General features: G+C 40.4%; 1 protein-coding gene across 5 annotated transcripts in view; it reads left to right on the top strand.

The window, feature by feature from the left end:
- Nucleotides 1–17398, top strand: part of GRK5 (G protein-coupled receptor kinase 5) — a 170922-nt gene that overhangs the window by 84602 nt on the left and 68922 nt on the right. Inside the window, exon 2 of one of the 5 annotated variants that reach the window (XM_054831418.1) lies at nucleotides 10549–10650. The exons of the other annotated variants lie outside the window; for them this stretch is intronic. The gene's annotated coding sequence lies outside the window, so the exon portion shown is untranslated. The remainder of the gene's footprint in view (nucleotides 1–10548; nucleotides 10651–17398) is intronic. 5 annotated transcript variants of the gene reach the window in all.

Raw genomic sequence — 17398 nt, 5'->3', positions numbered from 1 at the left:
CTTCCTAAGCAGTCCACAAGTTACAGGTGTAATTGCAAGTGCCTTAATGCAATGGGAACAGCCAGAGAGAGTGGCAGCCATAGGCTCGTTAAGAAGCAGCAGGAATACCTAATGTTTTTGAAGGGCTTCACCCAAACTGAAGATGAATATGCCACGGTGTTTCATGCTGTTGCCTGTTGCAGCTGGGATAGCCTGGTAGACATTTTTATGTCAAACAGTACTTACACTGTCATTTCACGGTCTTGATCACTTCAACTTAAATAGAGTTCTAAAAAGTAGATCTTACTTGGATCTCCTGGTCTCTAATTTGCAGCAAATGTAAATTATACCCCTATTGAATTTAGAGAGAGGATATTTTAAGGCTTAGTTTCAGGCACTTCTTGTTATTAATGACCTACTGTAGCACTTTGAAACTGCTACTCTTACCCATAACTCTTCTGCCAGCTACTCTCATAGACATTGGGAATCGTGGAGCCCAACAATGAAGTCAATGCCTTCAATATGGCTGGATATAGAGCTGTGTAGCTATGACGTGATACTGGGCACAAGAAACAAAAACTGGTCTCTGTTTTAACTGTGGGCAGTAAAAAACTCAGAGTTTGTTAATCAGTGGTTTCTCACCTTCCCTTGATTTGAGGAACCCAAAGATATTCCAGCTGAAACGTGGATAACTACATAGGAAAGTTAGATTGAAAGGCCCTTTAGAAGTCTTTGGGCTCCTCTGAGTACAGGCTGAGGGACATGGCCTATTTCGGGCAATTTCAGTTATTTAATCAGAAAATTATGTGAAGGCTGAAATGAAGAATACAGGAAAATCTGATAAGAAACTGAGAAGGATCACAAGTTAAAATGCCACACAAGAATGCTGAATTGTGAAAAAAAGAGCAGCAAACCATTTAAATTAGATGAATTGTCTGATCTGGAGAACTCCACAGTATCACAGTTCCCAATGAAATCAATGGACTTTGGATGACTTCTTGGAGTATCTTGCAATATTTGTAAAAGTTTTCATAATGATGGATGCAGATGGGAATTATCTGAATATAGAAATCCGAGTATTACAATACCTTCAGTGAGGCTGTGCCAAGAGTAGGACCAAGCAACACAATGGATGAAATCAGACTGTGTCAACACAGGCACATAAGGCAAAGTGAACGCTGTCTTGGGCCCGTTCAGTGACAACATCATTTGTGAGAGATGCAAGCAGATTATTCCATAGTAGAGCCAGGTCTTACTGATCTAATTAATCTTGACTGATGAGAGTAACCAACACCAGTTTTCTTAACTGTGCTGGAAATTTTATGTCTTTTTTCTGTCATATTTTTGGTGACTTGCTGCCTGTATTTGCACAAGCTGTTTCCATTGAACAGTGTGGATTGATTCTGGGAAAAACACATCAAAGAAAAGGCCTGTAATATAGTTTAGCCTCCCTCCTAAGTCCTAAATGATGATGCTGTCGGGCAATTGGCACTTGGAGAAGTTGTCCTCGTGACATTTATTCCCTGTCATGCCCCTATGAAAAGAATTGCCCAGTCCTATGCTGTTGAATGCCAGACTCCATGCTTCCTCCAAGGTCCTCGCAGAATACGTACAAGCCATTTGCCAGAAGCAGAGCGTGTTCATAGCTGTACGGATCTTGGCAATGTCGATTGAAAGTCTGCCTGTCTCGGCAACATTGGACTGTTGCTACTGCAAGTACTTCCTTGTCCATAGAGAGCTCTTCAGAAGTCACTGTATGGAGTTGTGCCATGCAACGGGGCAGTGTAGAAGAGCAAACTGCCCCCAACTCTAAGATGAGTAGCAGTCTACCATCAATGACTAAAACCAGTATCACAGAGCCTAACCTGGCATACAGGAAAAACTGACCAGTACCTTAGCTCAACTGAAGCATCCAGCAGTAGCCATGTGATGAAATGTCATCTTAATTCACCTGTTTGCCTGATGGACTGTGAAGGCAAATAAGTAGTGGTGAATTTAGTGGCAGCAATTAGATGTAGCCACATTGACGAATTTTTTCCTTGAACATGTATCAGCAAACCCAAAAGTTTACTACTTAAACCTCTCCTGTTTCTCACTGTAAATGAATTAAAATGTAAATGCATATTTAAATGTTTTACTCTACATTTGACTTCTGAAGCTAGCTCTCCATAATCTTTTTGACCAGCTAGCAGCTAGTCAGATAGGAAGCACTCTTGAAAAGTGTTCTGGAAATACTCTCCACCACCTTTTTTCACACAGTCTCTTGTAATGATTGAAGCTTATGGTTTGAATCCTAGTTTTCTCTAAGTGGTAAACCTACTTATCTTTGCTTGAAGAAGCAAAATATATTGATACCTATAGGTAAATGGTGTAGAATGCATCTACATGCACCCCGAATGAATGTAGGATGCTGACCAGCATCTGAACTTGTCCATTGTTGCTTTATGTTTTTGCTCTACTGACAGCCTTTTCAAACACATTTTGTTTGCTAATTCAGTATATGACAGAAAACAGTTGGTGTGTTGATAACACTTCAACTTTTTTTTACTTCCTAACACCCCATTGCAAAACTGATGCATCATGCAGGAATGAACACAAGCTATAAAGTAATTAACTTCAGGATGTGACAATTTGTCTTCCTTTCTTCAAGGACCAGTCCTTTGACATTAAGAGTATTAGATACATAGGTTTGATACACTTTAATGGCTTCAATTCTTACTCCATGATTCAGATATTTTTATTTTCCAAGGCATTGCCCATAGTGAATATTGCATGTTTACTCCATATACACAAGATCTCACTACCTTTTCTGTTGTTATTTAAGCCTTATAAGTAATGTACCTACTGAAAGTGCTGGTTGATGTCATCATGTCTAATACAAAAGCATAACAAGAGTGTTTAGTTCCATCTCTAATTCTGCTTCTAAGGTGTCTTCTGACAATGGTGGCCTGGAATAACTGGGGACTGGACTTCCTGCCTTTGGAGGACCCTGGCAAGACTATGAGTAGTAACAATCTAAATTATGTGTTACTCTCAACAGTAACAAATTAATTATATAGCCTACACATTTTTAATAGTAGATTTAAATGTAGATTGCTAATATTTGCAAGAAAATTATATATTTCTTATGAGTTTTTCCATTAGATACAATTCCATAGTGTAACCTCAGCAGATGTGGAATAGTGTCTCCAGATGCTCTTAATATTTTCCATTCCAACTTCACTGATAAATTGAACATTCCCTTGTACGATATAGTGCTACATCTGTTTGGCTACCAGTATTGCTATGGGCTATTGCAACAGGAGTTAAAGACTCTTTTTTTGCTAAATGCTTCATGATAATTGCAGTGATGAATACTTTAATACTCTTCTGAGAACTGAAAGTATTAAATAAGTCCATGATATGGCAAAGTCACTGCCCTTGCCTGCAGAGTGTCTTGAAGTCATTTCTGTAAGGTTTTTCAAGCCTACTTCCTTTCTGTTTAGCTTATATCTGTGGATGGGCTATTTAAGGAAGATTGTTGTCTAGATATCAGACTTCAAGATCAGTGAACTTCCTTGAGCTTAAACAGCACAGGAGATTTACAACTAATTTCAGATAGTGACATTAAGAATAGCAATAGAATTCTTGTTAGAGACCTTCAACGGTTATCAATGGAAAATAAACACTTTGGCTAGCCCCTGTGAGTTTATAGATAGAGCAGGATGGGAATATCATGGTATGAGTAAAAACAGGCACACATGAGGCATGTCTACACTAGTTTGTAAATGCCTGTGGAGTCCTCTCTGGAATAGCAGAGGTCACACAGAATAAGCGAAAGCCCCAAAGCCTGGTCAGTTATCACATTTTTCCAGTCATTGCAACTCTGCTGAATTCAATGGAGTTAGACCAACAAAACTGAAGTAAATGCCATGATGGCATTTGATTTTTATCTTCTTAAATACCTCTCTGTTGGTTGGTGAATTGCCATAAGACACACTAGTATCATAACTTTGAGGTTGGCAGGAGCCAACCTGTATTCCAATTTGAACAGGAAATATGAAAAGGGAATGTGAGCAAAGGAAGAAAGAGGAAATATTAGATTAGATTAGATTAGATTAGATTAGATTAGATTAATTCAGTTAGATTAGGAGACAGGAGGAGAGAGTAGCATGCAAGAAAAGTAAAGATAGAGAGAGGCAGATAGACAAGTCCAGAAATAGTATGGCCTGAGCATGTAAAGTGGTAGCATAGAAAGAGAGCAGAAAAAAAGGATGGGTAGAGAAAGGAAAAAAAGTAGACAATTATTAAATTCAGTAAATGTGTTTAGTTTTGTTTTAAGGCAAGTCAGCCATACTCACCATGTTGACTATGTGATTCAAAAGTGGTTTGGCTGCTCCTAAAAAAAAAAAAGGAAAGAAAATTCTCCTGGTCTTTGGCAGAGGATAAGGTGACAACCTTCCAAACACCCTAATTTCCTTTCATTTAAAGTCTGGCATGCAAAATATGGGGAGGCTGTCGTCACATTATGAGTGAGTTCATTTGAGAGCACGATGGTACACACAAGGGAAGCTGGCCAACAGAAGAGGGAGGAGGAGAGGCCTTTTGCAGACAATTTTTTTCCTGTGGGACATACCTGGGACCCTCCAAGGCAAAATACGCTTGCTTTCATCCACAACAAATGTTCTCCAAGTGCTATACCACATTTGGCAGTTGCAGCCAGGATCAACTCAACACTTGATGTTGCCCAGGACTGTCAAATCTGGTCTATGTAGTTTGCTGTGTGTGGGACTATCACATGAGATCTTTTTCTTAAGCTTGTGTCTGCTCGGCCTAGACATTGCAGTCTATATGGCATTTCTTATTAAGAGTAGGATGTTAAATGTAGTGTCCTGGCCAAATTCCAGCCTGGGTGTTTATATTCTGCTCACTTAAATGCCACTGTTGGATCACTATATGAGAGCAAACTGTGGTACTTGTCCCTTGCTAGTAATGAGTATGCCCCTAAGACCTGCTTTATGGGGAGCTCTTCTCTGAGGAGCATGAATTCATGATTCACATTAATAATGATAATGTGCACTAGACCAGACCTTGTGGATTTTGTGTTTTTTTCCTTTGTAATCTCAAGGTTTATTTGCTTACTTCTGCAGAATCGTTGATTTTTCTACAGCGTTAGTGTCCCTGAATTATCACATGATGTATCTCTGGCATGCTGCCGTGCCATGGGTCCACGTAATGGGTGAAGGATAAAAAACATATCTTTTAAATCAGTGCAGTTTCTCAAACGCATATTTCTTCAAGAGGCTTGTTTAGTCTGCTTCTGTTTTGCCAGAATGTGTGTTTTTAGGGAGTCTCCTCCTTTACCCGAATAAATCATGATTCTCTTTTGCTACATCAGTAGCAGTGGTTGAACCTGAGAAGACTTGGAAGGTGTCTCCTAAAGGCATCCAAAAGCAATGAATAGTTATTCGTATTCTGTAAACCTTTCTGCTCACCAGGGCAGGACTGCCTTGTTTTTCTGTTTATTCACTGCCTAGCACCATGCTCCCCCTCATATGATCTTGGTCCTGCGATTAGTCATTAGCACAGTAAAATAATCTTTATTAGTAATAATGTTACAAATTAATAACAGGAAGAATGAATGAGGAGGCAGGACTTCACTTTCCCTGCTTTGCTCCTCTGGGAGATTTGTCAGGCAGATCTCTATTCCAGCAAGGCAATTCTGCAAGGATGGAGCAGAGGTCTACTCCTCTCTTCTCTTTAAGTCTCATATCAGCGAAGTAGCCACTGATTTCCCCTTGTGAAGAGGCTGAGTGGGGTACCCAGTATGCTGTACCCACTGCTCACACCACTTTCAATATTAAAATGCATATGTAGCAGTGCTTGAGTATTCCCACTGGAGTTTCCCACTTAAGGTTGAGAGATAACCCAAACCAAACCTTGATGAATGGCAGAGTTCTTCCTCCACAGAGTCTGCTTTGCTAACACTTTTCCCTCTTTGCAGACCAAAACCAGGTGTTTATTTCATTTTTAAAACTATTGATTGAATTATCTTATTTTCTAAGAGTAAAGAGTGGTAGAAATTACTGAGCTGTAGAACAGTGGCTTGGATTGGCCATGTCAGGCATACTGACCTACTGAAAGGTAGCAAGGTTCTGGGTTTCACATAAAAGAGATGTGTGCCATGGGGTGGAGAAGCAGCTATAGATCTCATTAAGGCCAAGTATGTGGGCATGCCATTTTATATTTCAGGTTTATTTTTACCTGGAACATTGTTAATTCAAGGAGCTAGTTCCACAGGTTATATTTTTAGATAGTAGGCCCACCTGAGACAAGGAAAAAATCATTTCCTCATAGTTAGGTTGCAGCAAACAGGACAAGAACAATAGTTTCTAAGGGGGGAACTGAAGACTCAAACCTTCTTACGTAATGTAATTGGATGCTGGAGTTCACACATGAAGAGCACATCTTTCTATGCGTTCTGAAATATTGTGTTGTAAATTGCATGACATGTAGCTCTATTTCCCGTCAGTTTAGTGCACACTATTACTAGCAGAATGCAACACCATAGCTTTAATACCAAATTCGTTGTGTGAATTAAACACACCCAACCAACCTCAAGTTGCCTTCGTATCTCTTGACTGACAAACAGTAGAGCTCAACGTCTGTTTTTCACAAGGGGGTGGCCCCATTAAGAGGGTCAAAGTTATGTTAAGGCTGATGTTGGTCATTCAACAGGCAGTAAAATGATCTTGCCCTGCAAGCGCTACTTCCTACACTTTCTTCTTGACTTCATCTCCACAGATGAGATCAGTGGAAAGGAAGATGGGGAGGGAATAGCATGGAGATTGCAAAACATGCTGGGAGAAATGTACTTTTCCATGCATGTCTTGCTTGCTGGACTGTACATTCCTCTTTCCCTGATGACAGTATTATGTGCTGGGTTTTGCTGGTAGCTAGGCAGCTACCCAAAGCAACAAATCCAGGTGCCAATGAAACTTTCCATTGACTGAAGTGGGTTCAAGGGCTGCAGTAACAACTCACAATTCAGTCTCTTCTGAGGCCACAACACAAGGTCCCATACAATATTTTTAACTGCAAATTATTCCAAAATCTCTCTCAAAACATAATCTGTACTTCATGTTGCATATCTGTACCAAGGATTTAGAAGGAAAATGGGTTATTAGTACCTAATTTACATTTTATGTTTTATCCTTCCTGGCAAGTTAAAGCTGTGGTCAATGGTTCGGCCCCAAATGGCCTTTCATTACTCAGGCTGTCCAGACATTCATAACCTTATGAGTCCTTACCAAAGAGGCTCATATTTGTGCCAGAAATATTGAGAGAAGAGAGCGCTCATGTGGAATATGCATAATGTAAGAACTAAATGGAGTTCAAGGAAAGTAAGGTAATATTAATCCCTGATAAGCAGGTAGAGATGCTTAATTATTACAAATCATAAAATTATACTAACCATTGCAAAAATCTTATGAAGTCTCCCTTCTTTTTCTCATATTCTGCTGTTTTATGTTTATCTATTTAGGCTGAAAAAAATCTCTGGAAAAGAAGCTGCTTGTGTTTTGATTCCCATACAACCCTCAAAGATAGCATCCTCTTTGAATTTTCCTGTCAAGCCTTCTGAATTCTCTGAGACTACTCACAGGTCAAGGTCCTAAAACATCAGCAGGCAGGACAGAACTGGCCCTGTCACACATTGTAAATAATAAAGATGCTCCTCCCAAAGCCAAACCTTCTCAGTAAGGGTTGCCGTTACTAGGGCGGCGTGTAGCACCATCCATTATTAAGGTTGCCTAATATTGCACGTTATAAGATTAAGATTTTGCCACAGTTATGTACAAAGTTCCCATGCTGGATGTTTTCTGAGCTATATTTTTTTATTATTATTTATTAGAAACACAAACTGAAAGTGGGACCCAGGATCAGAAAGACAAAGAAGCAGCATCAGTGCACTGAGGGAATGAGGACTGGTGAATTAACATCACTATAGCTATTGCCTTCAATATTCAAGCTAAGTGCAAGATAGTTTATTCCACTTTCAGATGAGGCTAGTTACATTGCATATTGCTGAGGGAATTCACAGAGGTTAACTGTATTTTGCTGCAACTCATCTACCTATACATCCTCTTAGCCAAAAAGGAAAGAGCACATCTAGGGTGTATTTTGGGGAAGGATCCCATCTTGAGGATATCTGAATGCTTTTCCCTCCAGTGAAGGAAACAAGTCACTTCAGACTGAGATGCAAAGTCTTAACAGATGTCTCCCGAAGGATGTCCATGTGGAGAGCTGTTGCAGAGCTGCCAGTATGCAGTAAATTCATATCCCAGCTGTACTGCTGCATGCTATCTTGCTGGTGTAGGACAAGTCCTGGGATCAGATGGAGGGGATTTGGGACCTATTATCTAGAAAGACTGAGATTGAATGTAGAAGCAGAGGGAACTTGCTCGTCTTAGGAGAACTAGAATGGAGAAGCAGTGCTGCTGGGAAAGATGGTGAGAATTTAGGGAGGGAAGGTGAAAGAAGAAAATGGGGAGTCATGGTCCAGAGAGACCCTAGAACTGAGGATGATCAACTAACACAATTTACAGCTCCTTTCCCACCTCCTAACAGCACAAATGGATACAGTGACAGCCCTGTTTCAGCTCTGCTGGTATAGGTATCAGTATGGGTGTCAACATGGTGGAGTTTCTGTTTAGAAGAAAATTTAGGAAAGAGCTCAGGAAAAGCTGTGATAAAAGAACATTCCTCAAGTTGCCAAGTCGAAAGTTCCCAGTCTTTTGTGTGAGCTCTTCCTAATGAGCAAGGGCTTCTCTGTTGGTCCACAACAATTTTTTTTCTCCAGTTTTTACAGTTCCTTAAAAGCTTAGGAAATTAAACGTGCAAAAATATGTGTTAAAACGGTGAGCACCTAAAATGGATTTTGAATTAAGACTGTCTATGCAACTTAAATTCATATCTCTGTATATATCACATGCTGAATTTTCTTCCCCAGGAGCCCTAATTTAGTCAGTTCAAAAGACTGAGTTAGTCTGGGGATGAAACTGGCTTGTCTAATAAAGAAAGGTAGAATGACTGACGGATTTATTGCATGAGGTAAAAGGTGTGTGATAAATTTAAACAGGGATTTGCAGCATCAAAGGAAATTGTCTCATGGCCAAAGCAGTTGAATAACGCACTAGGGAACCGGACAGGGATACACTCTGGTCAAACTAGGTCTTATGTGATGACAGGCAAGTCGCTTAAAACAAGTTTTTCACAGTTGGCCTCTAATTGCACATTTTTCATTTTCTGAGTAGCTGCCTTGAGATTTTTGGGTCTCAGTAGTAACATCTGCAACTGGAGCAAATGGAAGATTGGTTGTGAACAAAGAGAATAGCATATAAAGTTACATACACAGAAAATCAAGTTGCACCAATCAGTGGATACTTTTTACCTTAATCTTCATATGTTTAAGTTCCCCATCTGTAAAACTGGACTAATGACATCCTCTTCATCTCCCAGAGGTGGTGTGAAAATAAATCCATGAATACGTGTGAAGTATTCAAAGGCTACAGTGGAGAATGCCACAGAAAGGTCCATGGGGAGATGAATCACTCTGTCTTCAGAGCAGGCCTGACTGGTGTGCAGTAAATAAAGTCTAGGGCCACACATTGAACCAGAGGAGAAAACTAAATACTGAATAGCTGCTCATTAAGTAAGCACTGTCCGTTCTGTGCGTTGAATGAGGGGAAGGTCCTGTGGGAAAAACACTTTGCAGTGATGTAATTAAAGCCTGTACCAGAACGCACGCACAGTGAGGAATGGCATTCAGGCTACACGGGCAACATTAATGTAGGTTTTTCTTAGGTTTTGAGGCTTAACTTTGCAACCTCAAACACGTTCCTTTAATAATTCGGGGTGTGTCAATGTAACACTACAGCTGAATTCTTCCTTGTGAAATATTATGTCTTATAAAAAAATAAAATATTCTCTAATCAAAAGTGAATGAGTTGCATTACTTCCTGTTTGCTTCCCATGCTGCTACGGTTAATTGCTTTTTTCCTGCGGGTGGAATGAAGACTGTTGAAGTCCAATGGCCTCAACCATGGGCTGCTTATTCAATGTGGCATGTAAGCAGCAGGGATTTCCTTGTCCCTGGCTAGAGACCTGCATACTTTACCTCTTCCATGCAAGTAGGATGAAATTAATCAGTGTTGGTTTTCTCAGCAAGCAATGAAATTTCAACCGCTGCAATGTCGGAGGAGGAAGACTCCTCAAAGGGGACCAGGAGAAAATGCATGAATGAGAAGTTCCTGCCAAGACATGAACACTACACTTGAGTGTGTCTGAAATGTTGGGCGCAGAGAGTAAATAAGCCCCATGACAGGTCTAGCCTAAATATCCAGCACTTCCATGGCAAGTAGCCCATACTTTCACCGACCTTGGCATCGCGACGAGGATAATATTTTTGCAAGGATGAACTGCACTTGAACAATGTCTCTAATGTTTCAGTGTTGTTGCAAACATGCTTTCCTTTCAGATCAGCCACGTGGCTCTTCTTTTCCATCCCTTTTTTCCCTTTTCCTTTTGTAGAAGTACATTTTATGTGTCTGCTGAAGAGGAAATCCCTGTCTTCTGTGCAATTCCTGGGCTCACCTGAGGACTCAGAAGACAGTGCACTTCAGTCCTGGGAATGTAGGTGTTAACCCTTAGCTGATGGTTCTCTTCCAGCCTAGCTCAGTGTACTTAGTTTTCCCATATCTCGCTCTCATAGGAGAATCTGCATATCTCTAGGGGTATAATTTCACAGGGCAATCTTGACTTGCATATTTTGTGAACTCCTCCCAGCAACTGTTGCACTCACTGCTAACAGGAGCAGTCTAGCTATGCAGATGGGCCACAGTATGTTGCTGGTGTACCGACAGCTTGCTCTAAACATCCAAGCACCAAAAATCCATATACAGCATCTACCCTACCCATTCTGGAGGTCAGCATGAAGGTACAAGCACAAGAGGCTACTCTTTTCTGTGGTAGAATTGAAAAGGGCAACCAGAATCGAAGTGGCTGCCCCACAACTCCTCCTTTTCCCCAGGAAAAGGGTCCTAAGAGCATTTTGTTTCTGAGTATCATGGCACATTTATGGATGCAGAGCTGATGCTTCACACAGAGAGAAGGTAGTGTGATAAAAGGCAGCGTGAGCTGTTGCAGAGTTCCCACAGGTAGAAATAAACCCATGCTTATTTCCACCTCTCTCGACATTCTTGACCAGAATAACTTGGGAACAGGTTTCTCAAAGGACTAATGACATCTAGTTGTGATGCTGCTCTTACCACACCAGTGCTATTCCTGGCCATGTGTTGGTCTGGTGTAGAAGTTTATGAGATAACTGGATTAGATTTCAGTGGGTTTTTTAATACTCTGCTTATTTTACCAAGCAGTGTGTGCAGACCTCCTGTTGATATCCTTGAGTGAAGCAATGTCTGAGTGGGTCAGCACTTGGCTGGAAGGGTGCTGGAGAACACTTTGGACATGCTTTAGGATCTCAGTTAGTATGTATGTCTTCAGATCTAACATGTAGGATAAAGGGATGTTGAAGTATCATCTTCCAAGTGAGAAGTAAAATGTCTAAATATGTCTTCAGCATCTAAATACCACAGCACTAATTATGAGGTAGACAGCCCTAATTGAAGTTCTTGTTAATTTGGAGGTGATAGTCTGGGCTTCTTGTTTTGCAGATTTGATCACCATTATTTTGTGTTGCTGAACATTTATGGTTGTATGTTGAAATTTAGGAAAGAAAGCGTTACAAGGAAAAAAACACTTCATAAGGGTAGGACATTATTCATATTACAGTCTGAAACTAAGCCAAGAAATGACAGAAAAAATGAAGAGAGATAAAGTGAAAAAACCCACAAACATAAGAATAACCTTTAAGATTACAAAAGTGCTCACTTAGTTTCCCTATGACAACCCTGTTTTCATAAGAATGAAGAGGAAATTCTCTCTAAAAATGTATTTTCCTTTTGGTAGACTTGAGTAAGACTGTTCGTGGTTCTTGTGTCTGGACAAGAGCCGCCACGCTATCTACATCCATCTCAATAATTTGGTATGAAGAGATCCTTGGTACTGCAGACTTCTGTAAAGAAGGAGAAAAAAAATACTTTCCTTTGGCAATCCCCCTCTTGCACAAGTTCCTTTTAGTGCATTTGGGGTTTCTAAATGACTTTAAAAATCTCTTTTCCACTATTCATATCAATTTTACTCAGCAGCTCAGCTCCTTCACCCCCACTCAGAGGGGCTGTCACTCCGCAGGCAGTCAAATCAGCATGTGAATATAAACCAAGTCAAAGTCAGTGTCTATTATCACAAGTAGACCACTTGTGCTTGGGCAAAAGATCCACTTAAGTGGTAATTTAGCAGTGTTGTCAAAGGTCAGTGATACCCCTTTAAATTGTTGAGGATCGATTATTTTTTTCAGTGTATTAGTGTCTCTTTGATTATTTTAGTTGATGGTTGAGTTTATTTTGCAATTTTTTTAAAGGTTCTGATTGACAAACACTTAGAAAACATAACTTACCAGAGTATGATTTTGGAGGTTTGTTGTACTTGAAGTTTGGGGTTTCCAAACACCAGGAGAAAAATTGAAAGGAAAAAAAAAAGTAAATTTAGCAATGAAATAACAACTAATAGCATCTAGTATTTTGTTAAAGGAATCACTAATACACTAATAAAATGGCTGAGATATTTAGACCTTGCAGTGACTATTGAATGGCATGCAGAGTTAGCAAACCCCGTGAATAGTTTTATTATGTGCCTGTCAGCAATGTATGCTGGTTAAATATGCCTTCGCAGAGTGACTGTGCTGGTGGCTATATGCATTGTGCCATTTTATTGACCTGGTAAAAGTTTAGCCTTAACGGCTGCTTCGGTTTCTACCCAGGCTAGTTTAGAAGTCAAAGAGTAGTTTTGCAGAAGTCTTTTCGTCTTAAGAAAGCGATTCACAAGATGTCTCTTTTAGTTTCCTGGAATCGAGATGTTTATTTTGTGCAATGTACAACAGCAACAGTTCTGTAGATTTCATAACCTTAAACATTCAAATTACAACTTTTACTGAAATTTTCTTTCAGCACATATTACTCAGAATATCACCAGGCAGGAGTCTAAATAGCAGCACTAGACAGAAAATAAGTTTGGTATTTCAGTTAAAATCTTTAGGACTGGACATAAAAGTCCCAAATAAAAAAAAATCTCAGTAGCTACCTTCTTTGAGGACAAATCATCCAGTTCTGTTATCCCAATCCAAAGCAGAACAAAATGAGAACAACCAAGTCTTTGTTCTCCAAATTTCCCAGAGCACTTCTGAGGTGAGCTTTCATATTTCTTTGAGGGATTTTTTCCATTCCTCTGGCCTTGACGCAGAGACATTGTTGAAAGTCATTTAAGAAGATAAAGACAAACTCCTTTTCTAGTCTGGGCGGTGGTCACTGTTATGGTGTGGGCAGCTCTTCCCCTGGGGCTGCAGAAGCAGCACCACATTCAAGTGCTGGGAAATTTTGGTGATGGTGCATCTTCTGTGATCAATGTGAAGTAGTTTGGAAGTCCACCATGCCCTGAATAGCTTTGTGACTAGCCATAAAGACAACAGTTCAAACACCGTGCTCAGGAAACCTCATCAAAGGCACCGATGTGCTTTTCAAGTGTAATTTATGGGAATGGTAACCAGCTTACTACTAGTCATTTGAATTTTTCAGCTGGAAGTGTAGCATACCTGTCCATCTGTCTTATCAGTCAGTCAGTCAGTCTGTCTGCTCTTTTTTGCTTTTCGTTCCCTTTCTATGCACTGTTACTATAACTGGTAGCCAAATGCAAAAGAAAGGATGTGTTTAAGAACATGGTACCTAATAATTTCAGTTAAAAAAAAGATTTAAAAATATTCCCGTTGCTCATTCACAATCCGGATTTCCTAACGATTAATCATGGTGGATGTATTTCCACTGTCATGCTGATGTTGACTGTGCAGCTGAGAGACAGACCGAGTTTTTTACTCATGTAAATTGTGCCCGACAGAGGTGGGAAAACTAGGCTTGATCGAAGACACACTTGAATTGATGGGAATCTTTCCATCCATTTCAGCACGCTTAAAGATCAACTTTATTATCTGTAACAATTATTTGTCGTCTTTCCCAGCACCCCATACCATGATTTAAAGAGGCTCAAACATCAGTGGCAAGCTCCATCTTCTCAAGCTAAACCTACTCTTGACCCCGCAGTATCTGCAGTCTGCTTTTGAACTCAGGGCTTGAGCAGTGACCCAGGTGGAAAGGATGCAGTTGCCCGAACGAGTAACTTTTAGAAGATACCAGACACGTTGGAGGAGGGCTGAAATAACTCAGCAGAGGAACCCAAATTTTGTTAGGATGAGAATTTGTCTTCTACTGGCAAATAGCCCAGTTCGGGGCAGAGCATTCGCTCTTCGCCATTTGCCTGTGCTCCTGGCACAAGGCTGGGTGACCAAATGTCTCCCCTCAGACAGCTGATGGTCCCTCCCCAGGCTCTGGACCTCACTCGTGTTTTTGTGTGCGGTGACTATATTGAGCTCACAGGATCTCGTTTGATCCTCCTGCTGCTGCTACAAAAGGGGTGGGTGGGTTGTTATCCCTCCTGCCAAAATCTTTGTCCAAAATCAACAAAGCCACATACGCGTTCTGGTTCAAGTACTCGTGCAAACATATTTATGCAACTGTTTGTGGGATTTGACTGTCAAATAAAATTCCATGAGCAAAGCTTCAGTACCACTGCTTTCAAAAAACAAATGACAAGATCCATATATATCACCGAAGTGTATTTAACTGCGAATTTGTTACAATGTTCTCCAAACATTTTTTCTGTATTGGTCCAACTCTAGGGTTTGGACTGTTTCCATCTTCGGTGTAATGCTGCTGTGATGTGTGGAGTTTATCCCTGTAGCCTAGTACCATGAAAAGAGTGGAAATAAGGAAAGTTATACAAAGCAAACACTGTCTGCATCTGAATAATTACATTAGATGTTCGATGATCAGGAGATTAAATTTTGTTTGTTTTAAAAGAGACAGCTGACAAGCAGAGAAAATTAAGTTGGCAGGACTTAAAACCAGTTTGGGGTAATTCCATTGTCTCAAGTAAGCTTGATTGCATTTGTATTTTTAATTAATTAAACTTGGATAGCCAGTGCCAAAGTAAGTCTCCAAGTTTTTTGTAGAAAATCCTAAATTCAAGGGGAAAAAGACAACCAAGGCCAAAGAATGTGTTCTTCCCCAGGGCTTCATATATAAGGTCTAGAGCTTTCTACAGCGATTTAAACACTGGTTTTAACTGCAGAGCAGGACAAGCTGCTGTTTAAAATCAGGAATCTATCAAGCCATTATCCCGTCATAAGTTGTAACCATTTCCATATTTTATTAAAAATAAAGAAAACAGATGAAATATTTATTGTTAGAGGGAGCGCGCTTGTGCCACCAGCAACACAACTTCATCACAGCCCTTGGCTTCAGAGTTTCTGTCCTGCACCTGCGGAGCTCTGGCCCTGCCAAGATAAACACTCTCCAAGACAGGGGCTACGTCGTCATTTTTAATCTCGGTGAAGTGCCAGGTGAAGTTATGGAGCAGTATAGCGGTTAATGTATAAAAAGACTCTGCTGTGCTCTCTTGGACTAAATTTCCGCTCTGGGGGTTTGCATTGCAAGTAAATAGCAAGGAGCCACAGGGCTATCCAGTAGCACTTTGGGCTCACACACTTTAGTATAGTTATTCTGGCCACGCTGCTTTGAGGTAGGGCAGTGCTATTAGCCCCATTTTATAAATACAGCATGCCACTGAGGGCTGCAGGACGCAGAATATTAGTTGTACTGGTAACTGAATTCTCATGGGAGCCTAGATGCTTGTGTTAGGCTTTTATAACATGACTTACTGCCACAGTTCCTGGGAATTTTTGAATGAACTGAAATGAGGCGGTTTTATTCCTGTCTTGTATTCTCTAACCATCTGGCTTGCCTCACTTTTTAAATGCATTGCTGGATTCAGGGCAAATGGAGAGTCCTCAGCATCTCAAAACCAGGTTTCCTTATTAACAAAACCACACTTCAAAACAACAAAAAACCAAACCAAACTCCCCCCTCCACCCCCCCTCAAAAAAAACCCCAACAGACAAAAAGGCAAATGTCCCTTCTGTTGCTTCCTCCCATTCCTGCAACATTCCCAAGCAGTTACCATGAAAAGGAGGTTCCTCACCACCTTACTGCACATGTGCTTGGCCAGGTTCTACAATTTAAACAGCAATATCCATGTTTCTTCATCAGAAATGGGCCCATATTCTCAGTTTCCTCTTTCAGAAGGAAACCTGGTATTTTTTTGTACTGCAAGTACCTGGGTTCCCAGCAAGGTTTATGAAGTTCTGACTGGCCGTGACATCTCCAGTACCAAAGGCCATCAAAAAATCAGAAGGTAATAAGTGGGTCTGCAGAAGTGTTGATGTGGCCAATCTCAGGATCTTGCTTTTGAACACAAGGATTATCTTTTGTATTGAAGCGTATTTATTAGAGATGGAAAACTGTCTTTTGTAGAAGGCAAGAGCCAATGTTCCAGCTTTCCAGATTATTCTGAAATACAAGAGCAACACAGACACTGTTAATAATGCAATCAAAGCAATTTAAATCCTTTTAAAGCATCCACAAAGGATCCTTTGATAAGAAGCAACTTTCATCAGCCTCAGAGACTAGGCAGTTTAGTATGTACTGTTTATTAAGTTTATACGTAGACAGTGGTAATTCCACTTTCGGCTGGAGAAGAACAGCAGTAAATTATAAGACGTATTTATAAGCAGTAGTGTAGTGTTAGACTTGCTGGTTTTAAATGAAAAATGTATTTATATTAGCATAGCTCTAAATGGGGTTATTCAGTGTTTAAAGATGCAATTTGTTTTCCATTAGTGGCCTGACTGGACACAAAACAATTCTGTACATTTTAAAGGCTTGGTTCTTTTTTTTTTTTTTTTCTGACAAAAAGAAGGAAATTGCTACAAGTGCACACTGTACGATGGGCTGTGAGAGTCTGTTTAGTTCAGTCATGCCGCATATTTTTTAATCTTGCTTTTAGTTCCTGCTTTTGTCCTTTTCATTGTGTGCCCTGTGTAAGACAGCTTACATATAGAAAGCAGAGAGAGAGGCCAAAAACCCCATTTGGGTTTTTAACCACCTGTTGGGCTGGGTGGTTAGGATTTCTTTTAGCAGCATCCTCCCCAAAATTTGAATGAGGAGGCAGGTGCGCAATTTTGGGACATCTCTAGCTGAAGTTTCCATTCATCCCAGGGCTGGTGGGAATTGATTCGATGGGCCTCAGCCTCTTGGAAAAAGAAAGTTTTAGTTTTGGTGTGCCAACAGTCTTACATTACGAACTGACCGCTAGCCCC

This window comes from Grus americana, chromosome 7 (genome assembly GCF_028858705.1).
Source record: "Grus americana isolate bGruAme1 chromosome 7, bGruAme1.mat, whole genome shotgun sequence".
Lineage (NCBI taxonomy): Eukaryota > Metazoa > Chordata > Aves > Gruiformes > Gruidae > Grus > Grus americana.
Note: the sequence above shows the minus strand (reverse complement) of the source record. Positions and strands in the feature narration are given on the sequence as shown.